Source organism: Armigeres subalbatus, chromosome 3, assembly GCF_024139115.2.
Source record: "Armigeres subalbatus isolate Guangzhou_Male chromosome 3, GZ_Asu_2, whole genome shotgun sequence".
In the NCBI taxonomy this organism is placed as follows: domain Eukaryota; kingdom Metazoa; phylum Arthropoda; class Insecta; order Diptera; family Culicidae; genus Armigeres; species Armigeres subalbatus.
In genome coordinates, this window is record NC_085141.1 from 349,999,631 (window position 1) to 350,019,510 (window position 19,880).

Genomic DNA, 19,880 nt, shown 5'->3' on the forward strand with positions numbered 1-19,880 from the left:
ACAAAATCAACGAGCCTTCGTGCATTTTATTTTTGAGGTCGACGGTGGCGGGTGGGTACCTAGCTCATAATTATTTGAATATCATTGCTGGCTGGTGGTAGTGCACACGCGTCCTGATGGCCAGCTGCCTCTGCTCGAAACCACCAAACCAAGGGCTCATTCAATGCTCATTTTAGGGAAAAAAAGGAAAACGCTCCGCATAATGAGAACAAATCTCGTGCACAGGGCAAACTTTGGAGTGGTTGTTGCTACATTTTGTGTGCCAAGTGCGCAGTGAGTTTCAGGCAGTTCTTTTTTTTCCTAATGGGAGGAAAAGTTGGTTATAAGTATGGCATAACATAAAAGAGTCAAGTTCTGAAGGATGCAGATTTGGTTTCAATTATTTGTGTGTACTTGGCGACATAAATGTACGATCAAATTATTTTGGAAGTGCTGCTTACTATTTGAACTTGGAAGTTTAGTTAGAATATTGCATACTGCTTTTAATGTTAAAATAATTTTGTTTCACTTCTATCAGAACATCTTGCCAGAATAGCTACTACGAGTGTGCTGTTAGGTGTTGATTTGTTCGTAAATAAGCTCATTGAGCTTCGTAATATAGTATCATATGTTTAGAATTGTGGGCTCAATTTCTGCTCCAGCAATGTGACATATTTCCATCAATGCAGGGAGTTGTTCTTTGGTCGAATCGAAAGGCTTATCAACTCAATCGTGCCATTTTTTTCACACAATGATTTTAACTAACCATGATTCGGCCGCACAAAGCAGAACAACTGATTTACTTCTCGACCACATGAAGTACAACGATACCAGATAGTTCGACGTGGCTATGAACCGAGCATGGACACTACTCACCAATTCACCATGTATGCCCGGTGGCATATGCAAACTGAGGAGGATAGCGTTTTGGAAGAAACTGAACTGAAACTGAACTGAAACTGAACTTAAACTGAACTGAAACTGAACTGAAACTGAACTGAAACTGAACTGAAACTGAACTGAAACTGAACTGAAACTGAACTGAAACTGAACTGAAACTGAACTGAAACTGAACTGAAACTGAACTGAAACTGAACTGAAACTGAACTGAAACTGAACTGAAACTGAACTGAAACTGAACTGAAACTGAACTGAAACTGAACTGAAACTGAACTGAAACTGAACTGAAACTGAACTGAAACTGAACTGAAACTGAACTGAAACTGAACTGAAACTGAACTGAAACTGAACTGAAACTGAACTGAAACTGAACTGAAACTGAACTGAAACTGAACTGAAACTGAACTGAAACCGAACTGAAACTGAACTGAAACTGAACTGAAACTGAACTGAAACTGAACTGAAACTGAACTGAAACTGAACTGAAACTGAACTGAAACTGAACTGAAACTGAACTGAAACTGAAATGAAAACGAACTGAAACTGAACTGAATCTGTACTGAAACTGAACTGAAACTGAACTAAAACTGAACTGAAACTGAACTGAAACTGAACTGAAACTGAACTAAAACTGAACTGAAACTGAACTGAACTAAAGCTGAACTGAAACTGCACTGAACTGAAACTGTACTGAAACTGAACTGAAACTGAACTGAAACTGAACTGAACTAAAACTGAACTGAAACTGAAACTGAAACTGAACTGAAACTGAACTGAAACTGAACTGAAACTGAACTGAAACTGAACTGAAACTGAACTGAAACTGAACTGAAACTGAACTGAAACTAAACTGAAACTGAAACTGAACTGAAACTGAACTGAAACTGAACTGAAACTGAACTGAAACTGAACTGAAACTGAACTGAAACTGAACTGAAACTGAACTGAACTGAAACTGAACTGGAACTGAACTGGAACTGAACTGAAACTGAACTGAAACTGAACTGAAACTGAACTGAAACTGAACTGAAACTGAACTGAAACTGAACTGAAACTGAACTGAAACTGAACTGAAACTGAACTGAAACTGAACTGAAACTGAACTGAAACTGAACTGCAACTGAACTGAAACTGAACTGAAACTGAACTGAAACTGAACTGAAACTGAACTGAAACTGAACTGAAACTGAACTGAAACTGAACTGAAACTGAAATGAAACTGACGTATTCGTCTTAACTTCCGATGAAATGGATTTCTGCCGAACGGCTCCATCCCGTTTAAAAAAAATATTTTAATGGAATTTCAACGGAAATCTTCCCGATTCCATTTAGCATGATGACGGAAAAGGACACAATTTTGCTTGGTTCTAATTCTATTTGTATCACTCATGGCTATCCCTGTTACTCATCTCCTTGAGATTAAATGATGATCCGCACATCCACATAGCATGAAATGTGAATTATGATAGCCTTTTATCGCATTTTTCCTCATCTGGGATATAGTCCAGATGGTTAGTCGAGTTGCGCTAAGTGTGGAGGGTCCAGGTTCAACACCCGTCTTTAGCCGATTTTTTTTGTAAGGTAGCTGAGGTTGTCGAAGTATACAGCATTTCATTCCTCGATGGGAGTGTAAAATTAGATTCAATGTAAACACAAACACATAACCAGTTCTTATTTTCTCGTGACCGAAGACCCAATGCAAGGGCTTGCCGTTTATATAATGCAATCTGTGCATATGTCGCAAATTATGGCAAACTGTACGCGAAACTAATGCAAGTTTGCAATAAAATGTTGCAATCTCTGGTTAAGTTTACCTACAGGTCATTGGTTGAAAATCTTTTCATCTGCAAATGCTATTGACCGAACGGGTCCTACACTCGGAAAGGTCATTTGGCAGAACAAATCACTAGACTAGTTGGATGTAGGAAACGAACCTTGTTTTTTTTTTCAATTGCAGCAGTCAAGTGGAAGGTAGATACATAAAATAAAACGGTATGGAGTCCTTTTCTAGATCTAGCAATTATTCTACATCATAAATACGGAGAGTAGGATATTGGGACGGGGTCTGAAATCTACGACAGAAAGCCCGTTGTCATAAAAAGGTCATTTTCGGTCATATGACTCTTTCGACCAATTTAGCTGTTCGGACTAGTGACATGTTTGGTTAAACGACTTTGGTTAAACGAAACAATATTTTTGAAGCCATTTTCTACCAAACCACATTTTCGACCGAATGATTTGCCCTGTCAAATCTCTTTTTCGGACAGACGTCGTATCCAACCCGAGCAACACACATGTTGTAAATTAGTCTATTATACTCATATAAGACTAAATCTGGTCATATATGAGTTATATCAACCAAATCAACGTGAATTGTGCTACTAGGGAACTGATTGAGATTGAGCAATTGATCGTTAATCGTTCAATGCTTAATTAACTTTTGCGAGATCTATGTGTTTATTTCTGTTATGTGCGATTGAGAAGTAAAATAATTATTGCGAGACTGAAAGTGAATCAATGAGTGCGGATTGTCACTGCTTCGAATAAGACACAGATCTTTCGCTATATTTGGTTTGTGTACAATGCATGATTGATAGCGCTTCGTTTGGCATGAAGAACGGTCGCTCGATCTGAGATATTGTGTTATACTTTGTGTGATTCGGAGAATAAATCAATATATTCCTCTCTCTTACAAATCGCATCACTTACCAAAGTGAATCCAGATATTATATCCATTTAAACTAAACAATCGTGTTCTCGGTATCTAATGGCAACGAGAGTCGCACTAACAATTATTGCTTCCTTCCTTAGATGATATGCGTCGTTATTTACTGAAAATTTCATAATAAACATAAAATATTGGATATGGCTTGAATATATATGAACTGTTTGTTTGAGAGACTGCATATGTATCAATTTCGGAGAAAGTGAGATTTTTACATCTGAATCCTCGTCTAAAAATATGTATTCTGACAAAAAAATACGAAAAAAATGTTTTGTTCAGGAATTTATGATTTTTTTTTCGTTTGTTTGAGAAACTACATATGTGCAAGCACTTTGAAGAGCAATTATCGAGTGCCCTCTGCAGTGTTAACACTGGAAGTTCCCCAGAGTGTTGGGTTTTGCCAAAAACTATTTATCTGTATCAAATAAATCGAAAGAACCGGTGCCAATTTGTTCAAAAACTGTTTTTGTTGTTTTCTCGAGTTTGTGTAAAATGGATGTATGCAATTTCTCAAACAAATGATTCATATGTGTGTCCCTCCCTTCGTTCATCGGCAGTGTTTCAGATGCGAGTGAGTTTTGCGTTAATACAGAACCAAGTTGTAGGTCATTTGAAAAGTGAGAAATACGGTGTGGAAAGTGAGACGTTTCACTTCTCACCACTCATTTCTCATTTCTCACTGTAAAAAGTGAGTAGTGCGAAGTGGGTAGATAGACTACTAACTTCGGGCTTCTTACTTTTACAGCAAGAAGTGAGAAATGAGGGTGAGATGTAAGTCGTCTCACTTCTCACTGTGAAAGGTGAGATCACGAAGCGCGAAGTGAGTAAGGAAACGTCTCACTTCTCTCTCCTCATTTCTCACTTCTCACCGTAAAAAGTGAGGAGCGCGAAGTGAGTAGTGAGACGTCTCACTACTCGCTTCCTACAGTGAGAAGTGATAATTGAGAGGAACACTGTAAAAAGTGAGAAATGAGGAGTGAGAAGTGAGACGTCTCACTACTCACTTCGCGCTTTTAACTTTTCACAGCGAGAAGTGAGAAATGAGGAGTGAGAAGGTAGACGTCTCACTTCTCACTCCTCATTTTTCATTTCTCACTGTGAAAAGATAGAAGCGCGAAGTGAGTAGTGAGACGTCTCACTTTTCAAATGATCTATTCTGCCAATTGTCTTATTCGATCAAATGTCGTATTCGGCCAAATGTCCTATTCAGCCAATTGTCCGATTCGGCCAAATGTCCCATTCGGCCAAATTTCCATTTCGGTTAAATGACCCTTTCGGGTTGGGTATGACCATATTTAGTCACATTCAAGTAGCTGCAACCATTTTCATCTGAAGTGTACTGCTCGGAAATTCATAAAACTTGTACTAAAAGAGAGCGTTTTCTAAAAAAAAATGCTGTGCTCTGAGCAAGAAATAAATGTCGTGATCCATCCTCCATCCATAGAATGACGTTTGGCCCAAGCAGCATGAAAACAAATTCTTAGTCTCATATATGAAATGAAAATTAAAAATAGTTCCAGGGCTCCAAAAATCTGAAAAATTGGAGTTAGGCTCAGTTTTCTATGCAGATTCAGAATGTGTAAGAACATCTTTACCCCTAAACAACCCAATTCTTGACACTTGTCCTAAAGCTTGTCCCAAACGGATTATGTTCAGAATCTCAAATAGAATCCTGAACTCTCAGAATTTCAAACGAATTCCGAAATAATTCTGCTCCGAATCTCGAGAATTCAAAACGGATTTTGGTAAAAACTCCTAACGGATTCTGTTTAGAATCTCGAACGAATTTTGCCCAGAATCCGGAGTGAATGCTTTTTAAAATCTAGAGCGGATCTGCTCAAAATACCGATAGGGTTTTTCTCAGATCCCTTTCGTTATTTACTACGACAAGTTAAAGTTAACAATAAATCTCATGAGATCGAAATTACAGAATCGGCCATATGAGCAGTTGGAAAAACAGTTTAAAATATTTTCTATCAGTTAAGCTGAAAAGATGTAATGGCGAAAAAACAATTTCTTGTGTCAATTCCCCTACTAATAGATCTTAAAGTCAGCTATGGTGATAACACGTTATGTCGTTACAAGTACATATTTTCTTTGAAAAAGATTCACAGAAATAAAATATTTTTTTCAAATATACAATGTTCTGTAAAATGCATCATGAACTGAAAAACAAATGTTGCAAATATACTGCGGCCCGCTTCAACAGCTCAAAATTTCTATGCGGCCCTTCATAGACAACATGCTGGGGACCACTGTCCTAAAGGATGCATTTTTAAAAACTTTTTGGTGTGCTTTGAGCAAGAAACAATTGTTGTGAACGAACATCATGTATATTTGTGGCCAATGGAGGTGCTACGAAAGATACGGAATAACTATAAAAGAATTCAAATAATGGCACTCATCTTAAAAGTAGGGGAACAGACGGCTTTGGCAGGTTTTGTTCTATTATTGGCAGGGGGTTTTTGTCGACCGAATTTTATGAAATTTGGCCACAATATTCTTTGATATGCAATTGATTTGATTCGATTTGAGCATAATCAGTCATAAAAAACCTCCCTGCCAATAATAGAAAAAACCTGCCAAAGCCGTCATTCCCCCTATTTAAAAAAATTATCAACGTTTTCTGAGCTACAAAATATTGTTGTGGCTCCTTTCAAATAGGCCACCGGAGGTGGTCATTTCAAGGTATTCATCCTAAAGCAGTGAAATTTGTTCTCAAAACTTTTTGTTATTGTATCTGAGCAAGTAAAAATTGTCGTGCCCCATACTCATGTACCTGAATGGCCACCGGAGATCATCATTCATGAAATTCAGCATAGGAAAACGGGATTTTTACAAAATTTTGTGGTCGTGCTCTAAGTAGGCACGGGACAGTCCCGTTTTTTAGACCTTATTGTGTTGTCCCGTCGTATTCTAAAAAATCCTCAATTTGCCCGTTTTTTCATTGATTCTTCCAAAATGAAAAAAAAATTTGGGCAGGAATCTAAAACCAAGATAGTGGACGAAACCCGTTATTTGTGCTGATTTTCAAAGAAAGCTATTTATGCCGTTATGTATTTTGCATGGATTGACTTTTTTGAGGTTTTTCACAGTTAATGACAAAAGGTGACAACGGGAGATTTCTTCATACAGTTTCATTTCAATGACTTTTTTTCTGTTTATTTCGAAGCCTTTAAAAATTTGACCAATTTTACCAATGAATTAAACGCAACCGGTAACTTGGTAGGCAAGTACATCCTATGCAAATCAAGTCAGGCCTCAACGTCAAGAAAATAAGGCGCAGGGACAAACATTCTAATTAACCACCAGACCAGAACAGAGGTCGTACAGACTGAACACTTAAGTAAACACCTAGCATGAGACAACGGACATATAACACCCAGTGGACCAGTGGAGAATTTTTCGATCACGAAAAGTTTCCTCCTTACCGGGGCGGGAATCGAACCCACACTTCATAGCACATGCGTCTAGACGATTGACGTCGCTAACCGCACGGCCACGAAGCCCACAAAATTTTTTTTTCTTGCGAAGTAAATAATTCTTTTTTTTATCAAATCTGCTCAACTACATATTTTTCAATCGATTGATTCTTTTTGAAACATTAGGAATTATTCTAAGTCTTTTGAAATCATCTACTGTAGAACATCGACGACAAGAAAAAAAATATAAATCAGTTGAACAAATCGAGTTTGAGGCAGTTTCAAACCGAGGAAAAGTTTGTTCGGATTTCGGTCCTCACGTACTTTAGGGCTTGTTTACAGATTAGGAGCTTGTCTGCAAGTTTTTATGGGATTCCGTTGTAGGAAGTTAGAATTTCGGCCCGATTCAAAATACAATCCGGCGGAAATTTCCGAGGGTCCGAGCTGTAAACCAGCCTATAAATTAGCCGGGATTTGTTTTACTTTTGGCGACGAAATTGCATGAGTCGCGCCCTTTTAGAAGCACATGGGAACAAAATCAATGGACAAGATTCCCGATGTGTGAGGCTACTTTTAGTGTCATTTAAATCAATTTCGATCAAAAAGTACTGTGAATTGATTAGATTTTACATTTAAGCACATGCGCCAACCATATTCATGGAAACAATTAAATTTTACATTTTATAATAATATCCTAATATTCTTGATAAGAAAATTATTTTGAGCTTTTTAGTGGAATGTTTTCACCTGTCATAAGACGAGTTTAAACAATCCCATTGAATTCCACCACTTAATTGTATCCTGACAGATACGTATTTCGACCTCAACAGTAAGGCCGTCTTCAGTGTCTTGTACTTGTATATTCTTGTCTTGTATATCTTGTATATACTACTCTTGTATATTCTTGTCTTCCAGAGATTCTTGTTATTCTAATTCCTAGATTTTCCCTCACTTATATTCATTAAAAAGGGTTTTAGCACGAAAAATCGATAATCCTCTTTTCGCATATGCCTTTTGACAGGGTACTTTGACTATTTTTTTTTTTGTTATTTTCAATTGTTCAGAATTGGAAAAGTTTTTGATATTTGCTAGTAATAAAATCCTTGTTTAACTCTCTAATGCCCAAGACCGCCTTTAGACGGGGCATTTTGATTGTTTCTTGTAATTTTCAATTGATCAGATTTCGAAAAGTTTTTTATTTTGATCAATAATATAAACTTAAATAAATGTTTAAATGTGGTTTAAATCAATTTTCAAAGTTCTACACATTTATAAAAAAATATTGAAAATTGAGTAAATTGGCATAAAAACCCTGCAAATTTTTTTTTAACATACAGTATTACAATTAGAACACATTAAAATAACAAAAATTTGTCTAGTTAATAAATAAAATACATTCAAAGTACTCCAATCGCTTAAAACTAACACATTATTTACAATTATCATTCACGGATTTGGTTGCTTAATCGGCGTCCGAAATCAGCTGCATTGACATCGAAGTCGTAGTGGTCGAAGAATAGATTAAAAGTCGACATCATGAATCTTATCGGCTCAAATTGTCCATAGCGGCTGTTCCTTGCACTCAATTGAAAGAACTGACGACGTCTTAGTGATCGCTCTGGCACATATACATTCAATTCGTTGAGCAAAGCAGGGGCATCAATCTCATTCGTAAGGATTTTTGCCATGTAAACGGCTTGCATGTTTGACCTTCTCTTCTCTAGTGTTTCGATCCCAAAAGTGTGCATCGGCGTTCGTACGGTGGGAGGTTCGTAACGTCTCTCCAGGGAAGAGCATTGCGGACAAATTTCCGTTGAATTGCTTCAAAATGGTCAATCTAAATTCTGTTGTAAAGGCACCAGACAAGCACTGCTGACTCCAGTATAGAGCGTACAAGAGCACAATAGAGGGAATTTAAACACAGTGGGTCACGAAACCCATCAGCTATCACATCTTCGTAATGAGGGCGGAACGATAGTTCAGAATCCAACAAAACTCTGAGAACTTTAACTTTGTTGATCCGTCCCAAAGTATGTCCGACCAAAGAATAATTGAAGAGAATCGACTGTCTTTTCCTGGTTCACCATAGTGTGCTACATTTGGCTACACAAAGCTCGAGAAGGTTTCGCTTGCTCCATTCTTCAAATAAGGTCAACAGATTCTGTAGCTCCAGACAATCTCCAATGTTTTTGATGACGGAATAAATGTTCATATCATCAGCGTAGAAGATTCGTTTTCCTCTAGGCACTACAAGAGCAGCATCGTTGATGAACAGGGAAAATAAGAGAGGACCCAAATTACTCCCTTGTGGAACACCTGACGTGATTGCGATAGTCTTGGAATGCGCTGCACCTAGCCTTACTTTCATTGATCTTCCCGTCAAGTACGATTCAAACCAATTGATGAGTCCAACAGATACACCGAGTGTCTGCAGTTTACGCAGAATAATCCTATGATCACCGCGATCGAAGGCGGCCTTGAAATCCGTATATACATCATCCACTTGAAATCCAGCATCCATTGATCGTACGCAAAGCGACGTGAATTCGACTAGATTTGTGTTTACGGATATTTTACGTAATATTTTGTTCCTCCGTGTTTTCGCTCGTATACCTTTGAAGAGTGAAATATTAGTAGTTTAGTATTTTTCTACAACTAGCCTTATTCAATAGAAGGTTTTAGTGGTGAATGTTACACTCTAAAATATTTATCCAACTCGTTGCACGGAAAATAAAAAAATAACTCTAAAAATTTATAAATTGCTATAAGACAGCATTGAGAAGGAATTTTCAAACTCTAAATATGTTGAAAAATCAAAAAAGATTAATAGATTCAAGAAATTATTTGATTGGATAAAAAATTTGAAAAACAAAATTCTAAAAAAGTGTAAAATTGATAAAATCACGAATTAAATTTTTATAATGCCCAAACCGTGTTTAGATCGATTTTAGAAAGCAAGATAGTGATTTTGAGTGCAAACAAAAATTTGGGTTGTAGAGGGTTAAATGGCCACCGAAGGTCCTCTGAAAGATATGATACATCCTTAAAAAGAAGCCTTAAGGTCACTCCTGACAGAATCCAATTTCAAAGTGCTCGCGTTTTCGGAGGCACACCACTCGATATGGAGGCGGCGGACAACTGTCATTTTTGTTGATTCAGCTTTGCTGCGTCGCAGCATGCGTGAAAAAATAAAAATGACAGTTGTGCGTTGCTTCCGTATCGAGTGGTGTGCCCTCGAAAACGCGAGCACTTTGAAACTTGGATTCTGTCAGGAGTGACCTTAAGAGAGTCTGAATTAACCATTTTCATGGATGTTCCGGATCTTCTGGAGGACCACCGGAGGCCACTCAGGTTCATCAAAATGGGTCACGACAACCATTTTCTAATCAGAGTACGATAATCGATACAGTCAAACCTCCAAAAGCCGATGTTCTATGACTCGATATCGCCTCAAGGAAGCAATGCCATAATAGAATATATTTTCTGGGCTACAATAAAGGTCTCTTCAAACAGCTATTCAAGGATTTTCTATTCCACAACTCGATATTTCCATGAGTCGACGGTCCCTTCAATATCGACTCGTTAATTACCGTCGAGCGGGGCTTCTTTTGATTCCGGGGGCTACTTTGGATTTTTGATTTTCTAAAGAAACTAAAAGTAAATAATACCAAATTCGAAACAGAAAGTTGCCATCCAACTATTAACAAGACACCCGAATGGTGACAATGGCAATTTGAGAGTAGTTTACGTTATAATTCTTGTTTCAAAATGTCCAAAGTAGCCCCCGATTTTTCAAAAGAAGCCCCGCACGACGGTATTGGTTCTTGCAGCTGCTTTCTTTGTGAGAATGTTGGGTGCTGAAGCATCTGTTCTCATCTTAATTTATCCAAGTCCTGGTTCCCAGCTAGTGCCCCGGAACTGATTTCCAGTGCCCAAAACACACCAACTGTCGATGTGATTTTGAAAAGTCGAAGTGTGCATACGACGAAACGAATAGCTGTCGTGATGCTGGAACACTGAATACCAGAAAAGTGTACATTTTCAGTGTACAAGGCTATATTTTCACTCCAAAAGTAGATTTTTTTCGTTTTTGCACAAGGATTCAGAATATATAAAAATCTTATTTTGACCAAAAATGTTACATATGCAGTTTCTCAAAATTCTGGCAAAAAAGGCGAAAAAAAAATTTTGTTCAGGAATGTATGAACTTTTTTTCGTTTGTTTGAGAAACTACATATGTCCACGCACTTTGAAGAGCAATTATGGAGTACTGCTTACAGTTTTTGCACTGGAAGTGCCCCAGGATGTTGAGTTTTGCCAAAATCTATTGATCTGTGTCGAAGAAATCGAAAGATTCGGTGCCAATTTGTTCAAAAGCAGTTTTTTGTTGTTTTCTCGAAATTATGAAAAATGGATAAATGCAGTTTCTCAAACAAATGATTCAATTCTAGACGACATTCCACATAAACCAGAAACCATTGAATCAATTCGACCCATTGAAAGAAACCATTGAATCGATCGACTTTCTAAAACTATGATAATTTCTGGTTGAAGTCTGAAAATTTCAAACAAATCGGTTCAAAATTAAAAGAGCAAGAGCAAAAATATCATCGAAATTTGGAAGTGCAAAACAGGTTGGAGATGCAAAGGGTAGAGTAGATCATCGCCAAAACAATTGATGGACATATAAACGTTTTGCAGATATCAGAAATACAATTTACCAAATCCAAATATTATACGCCATAAGCCTTTGATTCCACATGACACACTCAGTGTTATACTAATTCGTTGAGCACCGATTATTCTCATTCGCCTCAACCTGTTCTCGAGTGTCGCGTGCCACGACACTTTAAATGCTGTCCTGAAATTAGTTCCACCATATTTTTTTATTCGAACGGAACTCTACGTCCATTACAAACACATCATTTAAAGAGCGGCATTCGTCACGGGGATTGCGCTTCTCCGACGAGCACACTTCACGCTCTCAGAGGAGGAGTGCTACAGCTAATGATTTGAATTTTAAATTAATTATAACGATCTCCCTCTTGGACAGCGGAACAGCAGCACCAACTTCTGAAACGAGAAAATTGGGCGACACTGCTAATTGCGTTTCCTTCGGTTTGGTGAGCGATAGAAAAGGTCATGCGACAAAATGCCACCCCGTTTTACTGCAAATATATTCTTCCAGGATAGACCTTTCTGACATTTGCTATTGAAATGTGGTTTCATTCATCACTCCAAAAACAGAAGGAATAATTAAATTTTTATGTATTCATTACCTCAGACTTTTTGTTCCGTGGTGAAATCAAGGGACCAATATAAAATGTTGCTGTAACAGAAATTTAATTAATGAATGTTGACCAATCTATCAATCTATTATTTCTCCTTTACGACATATGCGTTAAAAAAGTTTAGCCTGTACGACCTATCAATAGAGAAAAAACGAGAGTTAAGTTGACAACCCGCATACTTCTTATTCGCAACGGTGTGACCCCTTTCTTTGCTTTCCCATCCACATCAAAACTGGGGCGGCCCCACAGGAGATAGATTTAATAAAAACATCAACAATTGCATGTCGGAGCCAAGAGCTGCCACTTCAGATAGTTTCCTCCGAGGCACTCAAGTGAGCACAAGCAGCATCCAAGTGAGAGAGCATGCCACTCAAGATCTCCGGTCCATTTTGTTATTCTTATCAATTGAGAAGTGCCTTCAATGGTGGATCAAGAATGATGTCTCTGTTAGGAATCGTTTGTGCTTTGTGTCGGGGATGATTTGTACGAGTCGGAATGCTTCACAGAGAAATTTGCATATAAGGCTAGTTTGTAGGGCTTTTTTTATCAATCTTACAACTTCGACACGAAACTAAACGCTATCTGCTTTGTTCGCATCTGCGAACGGGGTGAAATGATATCCGACTCGTCCATTGAAAGCTCATGCTGATGAGGCTGATGAAAGAAAAATAAATAATCACTGACAATTGCACGAGTGCCCACCAAGTAAAAGCCCTCTTCTCAGTTTGATTGAGAGCGAAGCGTGGACGTCCATTCAATCGCCATAGTTGTTGGGCTGTTGTCTCAATTTGGTAGGATTTTGTTTGGAGATGCATCAATCAATCAATTTTTATGGCTCCAAAGTCGATTGGCGCTCTCGAATGGATGTGCTAGGCGTTTGAAGACTTGGGATGCCGTATACAATTCGAATAGGTACATTTATATGCACACTGTAGTAAATGTACAAAGCCATCAATATTTAGTACCAAACAACATCTCAGTAATCTGGGATTCTGAAAAATTACACACATTTTTAGTACGAAGTCGAAATCTTTAATTGGGGACCGTCATGAAGTCATGTAAGATGTTGATATTAACGTGCGTTTATATTTCGATGGATTTTGAAGATTTAATATCTATCGACTCGGAAACTCTCTAGCAATTTGTAAATTCTATTGAAGTTTAGATTATTTACGATTTTTCTTGATTAATGACTTATGATTATGAACTTGTAATGCAAGTCAGATTTTCACACACACCGTGGTTATCATCCTTGGGCTAAAATGCACTAGGAAGGTTTAACATGTTTTCACAATACTGACTTCAATATGTTAAATATGACTGTTAATTGTGTGCCATGTTGTGGAGAATGTTTTGTTTTGTCAACCACATAAGTTTGACACTTTGAGTACCGGTACTTTGGCTGTTAGTCCGCGGCAACCTAGATGATGGTCACGCGATTTAGATCGACTTTAGCCATCTTATACCACAGATAACTTATTCTTTTGATTCAATTGCCCAAACATACGAATAAAGATAAAGTTAGTGTATTTGAAATTACCCACTGTTGCTAATTGTATTGACTTTTATTGATAGAGTACCGGGACTACAAGAGAGATCGTGGTGGAGATTCTGTGTTGGTTAAGGACAAAGGTGGTATTACGAGTCATGCAGAGCAAATAAAACACAAAGTATCGAGTGAATGATATCTAAAAACTACTATAGCAGAAGAAAATTTTCGTGGCAAACTTCAGTGGGCTGGTCACTTCGTGCGAATGTCGGAAGAAAAAATAAAAACAATATTCTACAGAAAACCGGATAGAGGTTAGCGTTTTCGGGGAAGCCCACGAGCACGTTGGGTACATGCGGTGAAATCGGACCAGGGGACCTTAAACGTTCCGGAAAACTGGAGGAACATCGTCCAAGATCGACGATTGTGGAGCTCTGCAATACGTGTATCGACGCTATAGCCAACCTGGTATCAGGTGGGCAGTTAGCGCACACACAAGTTTTACCATTAGAAATGTTAACTCATCGAAGATGAAGTGTAAGCCTTAAATCCCTTGAATAAGGAAAGGTTAACAATTGACCTGATTGACTTTTTATATGTCTTAAGACTTCAGGAAAATTCGTTCAAAATTGACTTTAAATCCTATATTAGTGTACAAAACGTTTATCCAGGGCTCACAAATTCTTAATACCTATCTTTCCCGGCACAAATACCTTGACATTTCTTTCATTAACCTTGTACAACACCGATTTATCCACACCTTCACTTTCATCAAACCTTGTGCTCCGGCATCCTTCTCCGTAGGGTAACGACGCACAATCAGTCGCCCGTCCACTTCGCGAAACTGCCCGGATGCCAACCGCTGCTGAAAACTCTCCAAAATGTCACGTGTTATTACAGCAATGTCCTGTTTGACAAAGATGAAGACACATTTAAGCGCTATAAGTTCGCCATACCTCAGGAATGATGGTTACCTTCAGAAAAAAGTTCTGGGAAAATTATACAAACGAATGCAAATGACATTTTACAACACTGCCAGCGAGTGATGACGTTGTTCGTCAGTCGGGACAGCAAACTGCTCCACAAAGTCGATCAACTGTGCTTCCGAGTGGTCGAAGTTCAGGAAGTAAGACAGATCATCAATCAGAATCGACGCATTTAGGTGCGGTTCCAGGAAAGTGTCGATGCGTTTACTGATGTCATCTAGAGAAGGGGTGGCGTCAGGGTAGTTGCGGTACAACTCGGCACCGACGTCTAGGATTTCGAGTTGTCCGGATTCACGTGCCGGGCCCAGATTAAAACCTATTTTCATACATGCCGAGCTGTAATGATGGTAGGTGTGATGAAAAGATATTTTAGTTACCAGATAAAGATTGTCGCTTCGGTTCTTTTTGTTCTGCTGTCCGAAACATGTGTGGTACCTAACTGTCAAATCGTATGTATTTTTCCTTCATTGACATTTAGATCCCCTACACGGAAGAAAAAAAGTACCCAAAATTGAGTATTTTTAAACTTACTTTTGAGTTATTTTTTCTCTTCTCTTTCATCCACTCTTTCTTTTGTTGTCAAAAACAAAAGAGCCAAACAATCCACCGACGCCAGTTCAATACGGGAAGCCAATTTTGAGTTTTATTACCTGAGGTCGAAATTGAGTGAAGAAAGGATCGAAGAGTGCCGCGTTTGAGATAGGTCGCAAAATTATGTTCTGCTGCTGCTCCCGTCAAATTTTCTATAACAATTTCCGATAGTTTTTTTTTGTTGAATTGTTCAAACAAATCCTTGAATTCGGTATGTGTTGTGAAAATAGTGTAGTTTGGGTTACTCTGGAAAATGAGGCTGAAAGGAGAAATGCATGCTGACGAAGGTTCATGTCAAGGTTTTTGTCAAGATCCTTCGCATGAAAACTGGAAACCCTGCGTAGCTGGTGAGATCTAACCAATTCACCCTTTTAAACCATTTGTACATAATTCAAAATAAATCATGGTCACGGTAATCCTAGGATATCTCATACAGCACATTTCAAGTAAAACCCAGTTTCTATAGGATTGAAACTAGTTAGAAAATAGTTTTAAAAAGATACCAATCCGTTGAACTTGAGTTTTGATCGCTTAAATTTTATTAGATCAATTTATATATACCTATTCTTATTTTACATGTTCGATACATTTTAATATTTCATATGATTTTTGACAAGTTTTAAATATTTACTTCCTTGAACTGCAATAAACATTTTGCACTAATAACGAATAGGTTTTATTAGTTGTGATTTTTGCATTTGTATATCATGGCTAACACAGTAGTTTTCAAGTGAATATTTTCAAGAATTTATTACCGGATTTAGGATGTTTTAGGCGTTCTCTTCTTATTCAAGCCAATCTAGACTAAACAGAATATGGAACAAAGAATCGAGAGAGCTATTTCAACTTCATTAATGCAGGAGCTGGAAAACTTAAGTAATGTATTTCTTTCTTAAATGTTCAGTTTGATCTCTTGAAATTTGCTAATACATAGATTGAAGGTGTAATCAGTGATACGAGTGATAGTGTTTAGCTAATCTGTGAAGGTTGGAGAGATTGTTTTTTTCTTTAAATTAATTTCGTTCTAGAACTTTACCAATTGATACTAGAATTCATTTCTCTCTCTTCAAAAACTCTTCAATATCGTAAATCTCCTCCAATTTGATATAGAACCAATCCATTTCCAATGACAATTGCTTCAATTCTTCATACGTTAAATCTCCGTACCGCTATATGTTCTGATTCAGAACGTCCCACCATGTAAATTTCGCCGCGAACGAATGATTGTTTTAAATCACGTTGAAAACATATATATGTAATTCATAATCATCGTATGGTAAACCCAAAGTACAAATAAACAAGTCTATTGCTAAGATATTGATTATTTTTTCTCGCTTTAGATGAATATAAAACAATCACGCTAGATTATTATCGCGGACAGTTAAAAGATAAATTAACAATAGCTCTACCGGAGCGATTGATTGTCTACCCGTACGTTGGGTGAACAATGACACAACAAAACACGTCATAACTGATCTATACTTTGTTCACGCGTCAACATTAACATGCTAGTTACTTGGATTACATCACTTACCAAGGTGAATCCTTATCTAAGTAATGACACTTCCTCTCCTTACTTACAATACTCCTTCCCGTAACAACCGTAGAGATGCAGACGATTCGTCGGTTTCTAAATCAACGGTTGTTACACTAACATTCCTTCCCTTCCCTCGATGATCGTAAGGACGTGGCCAGCGCCGTTATTGACCCATTAATAGTTGAGCTTTCGGAACGTGCACATTGAGGATGGAGTGCTAATCCCAAGTGCCATCTGTTGGTTCCCTGTGCAATTCCGCTAGTTCTTGTCAATAACGGAGTAGCAACTACGAATTGTACGGTCATCCCATGCTCATGCTCATGCTCATGCTGAGGTCGAAATTGAGTGAATTAAACTTAAATTTGGGTCAATAAATTTTCCGTTGGGTACTTTTTTAACATGGGAGTAAAGGCAAACTACTTCGACCCTACTTACTCAATTTTGGCTTCCCGTACGGATGTTCGGGGTTGGGTGAATTAAACTCACTATTGGGTAGTTTATTTCTTCCGTGTATCCTCGCCAACAAAAGATGTTCCGGACAGCGACGACAGCGACAATGTTTATCTGGTAACTAAAATATCTTTTGTGTGATGCGTAGCTATCAGAAGTACGTGATTGTCTCTGGATGCCTTGAGTCGATGGCCCAATGCACTATGGTCCAGGATACAGATTTACGCGGAAAGCTGAATTTTACGCCAAAACCATATTTTTTAGAAAAAACTGTTGTTCTACAAAATTGTTCGGAATAGTAAGGCCATCATTATGGTTCTACCAAAAAATAGGGTGGCCCATCATATAAAAAAAATAGAAATTTTTTTTTTCTCAGAATATTGACATGTTATGTTCTACAAAGTTGTAGCGCAGCTCATTCCAATCAATTTTGCTAAAAAACTTTTTCTGTAGCTCTTAAGTTGGCTGATTTAGAGCAATTTTACCTAATTGGATCAGGGTGTAACTCAAAAAACAGTTATTTTGATCAATTTTTTTTGTTTTAGGTTTCTCGAAAAAGTTATCTTTAAGTGATTTTTAGAGCTCAAAAAAATGCAACTTTTGATGCTTAATATCTGCTTAATATCTTTTCCCGATCAAAAGTTATAATCGTTTTTGTGTCAAAATCACATTTTTTTCATAAGTTGATATCTCCGGTTAGGGCAGACCAAAAAATATGTTTACACGGCATCTAAAAGAGAAATTAATATTCTTCATTATGTCAAAAAATTGGGGATATGTTATTTTTTTATCTCAAGTTTTACCAATTTTACTAAAACCATGTTTTTTCAAATAAATTAATATAACTCGACAACGGAAAAAGATACAGACGATATTCTTATAGCAAAACACGCGTTATGAAAAGCCCCAAAAGTCTTCAGAAGATGCTCAGAAGACTTTTTATGTAGCAATATTTCGACATAATAAAGAATATTAATTTATCTTTCAAATGCCGTGTAAATATATTTTTTTGGTCTGCCCTAACCGGAGATATCAACTTATGAAAAAAATGTAATTTTGACAGAAAAACGATTATAACTTTTGATCGCAAAAAGATATTGTGCATATTTACCCATCATTTTTTTGAGCTCTAAAAGTCACCTGAAGACGACTTTTTCGAGAAATCTAAAACAAAAAAATTAGATCAAAAATACTGTTTTTTGAGGTACACCCTAATCCAATTAGGTAAAATTGCTCTAAATCAGCCAACTTAAGAGCTACAGAAAAAGTTTTTTTTAGCAAAATTGATTGGAATAAGCTAGGCTAAAACTTTGTAGAACATAACATGTCAATATTCCAAGAAATAAAAAAAATATTTTCTAATTTTTTTTATATGATGGGCCACCCTATTTTTTGGTAAAACCATAATGATGGCCTTACTATTTCGAACAATTTTGTAGAACAACAGTTTTTTTTCTAAAAAATATAGTTTTGGCGTAAAATTCATCTTTCCGCGTAAATCTGTATCCTGGACCATAGTGCAATGTAGCGGCTATTAGAAATCCTCCATCTACTCCGGAGTCCTCTTTGATCAAGGTGAAGCGCGGTAGGAGTTCACTTTGTAAACCACATGCAGTCAGAACGGGTTGAGCCATTGTAGAACGATAAAATCGTTATCTGCGAATGAAAAACGAACGATCAAGTAGGCGTGTGAATGTTATGTTGCTATGTAGATTTATAAGGCGTTGATTACTAGATAAAATATCGAACTGGAGCAGCAATGAATTCATTATTGGCAGTGGCTGATTTTCTACTCGCCGCAGCCACATCCAGGCGCTATAGTATATGTACAAAATAGCCAGTAAGAGTTAACCGCCAGAAATTTGTATGGCGAAAGACATCTAACGCTGGTTTTCTCAAAATTAGGAACTTTTCATGAAAAACTATTTGGTATCGGTTATGAGGGATGGTGTCCGCTACTACGCCTACCAAATATTTTTTCGATTAAAGTGCTTAATTTTGAGAAATCGAACCTTAGATGCCTTTCACCATACTGATTTCAGAAAGTTAACTCCTAGTGTGCCGCTTTAAGCACGCTCAAAGCAGTCGAATCATTGTTTAATTCAATTTTACTGAAGTTTACAAATACTCTGTTCAGTGGTGAGTCGTTTCTAAGAATGAGTCGACTTTTTTTGGCGCCATTTGTTTCACAGCACATGATCTGTGTTTACAAGTCGACAACCATTAAATTGTTCGAACATGTGATTCAAGTGCCAGAACAGATTGATCAGTGGTGAAGCAACAATATTTCATATATATATCATATATATATATATATATATATATATATATATATATATATATATATTTCATCGTTATTAGCTGGATATGGAACAAATTCTCGCAAGTGCAGCTGTTGTATAATTGGTAATATGTAGGTCCTTGTACTTAATGGAAAAGTATGGGTTTAAGTCCCACCGACAGCCGAGACTTTTTTTCTTTATCTCATAAAAAACACCTTAAATGGCAAA

The 19,880-nt window shown here is 37.3% G+C and overlaps 1 protein-coding gene and 1 pseudogene across 3 annotated transcripts in view; one reads left to right on the forward strand and one right to left on the reverse strand.

The window, feature by feature from the left end:
* Window positions 1-19,880, forward strand: part of LOC134226032 (transcription factor sox-2-like) — a 258,455-nt gene that overhangs the window by 13,007 nt on the left and 225,568 nt on the right. The gene's annotated exons all lie outside the window — the stretch shown is intronic.
* LOC134223162 (elongator complex protein 6-like) lies at window positions 14,481-19,004 on the reverse strand (annotated as a pseudogene).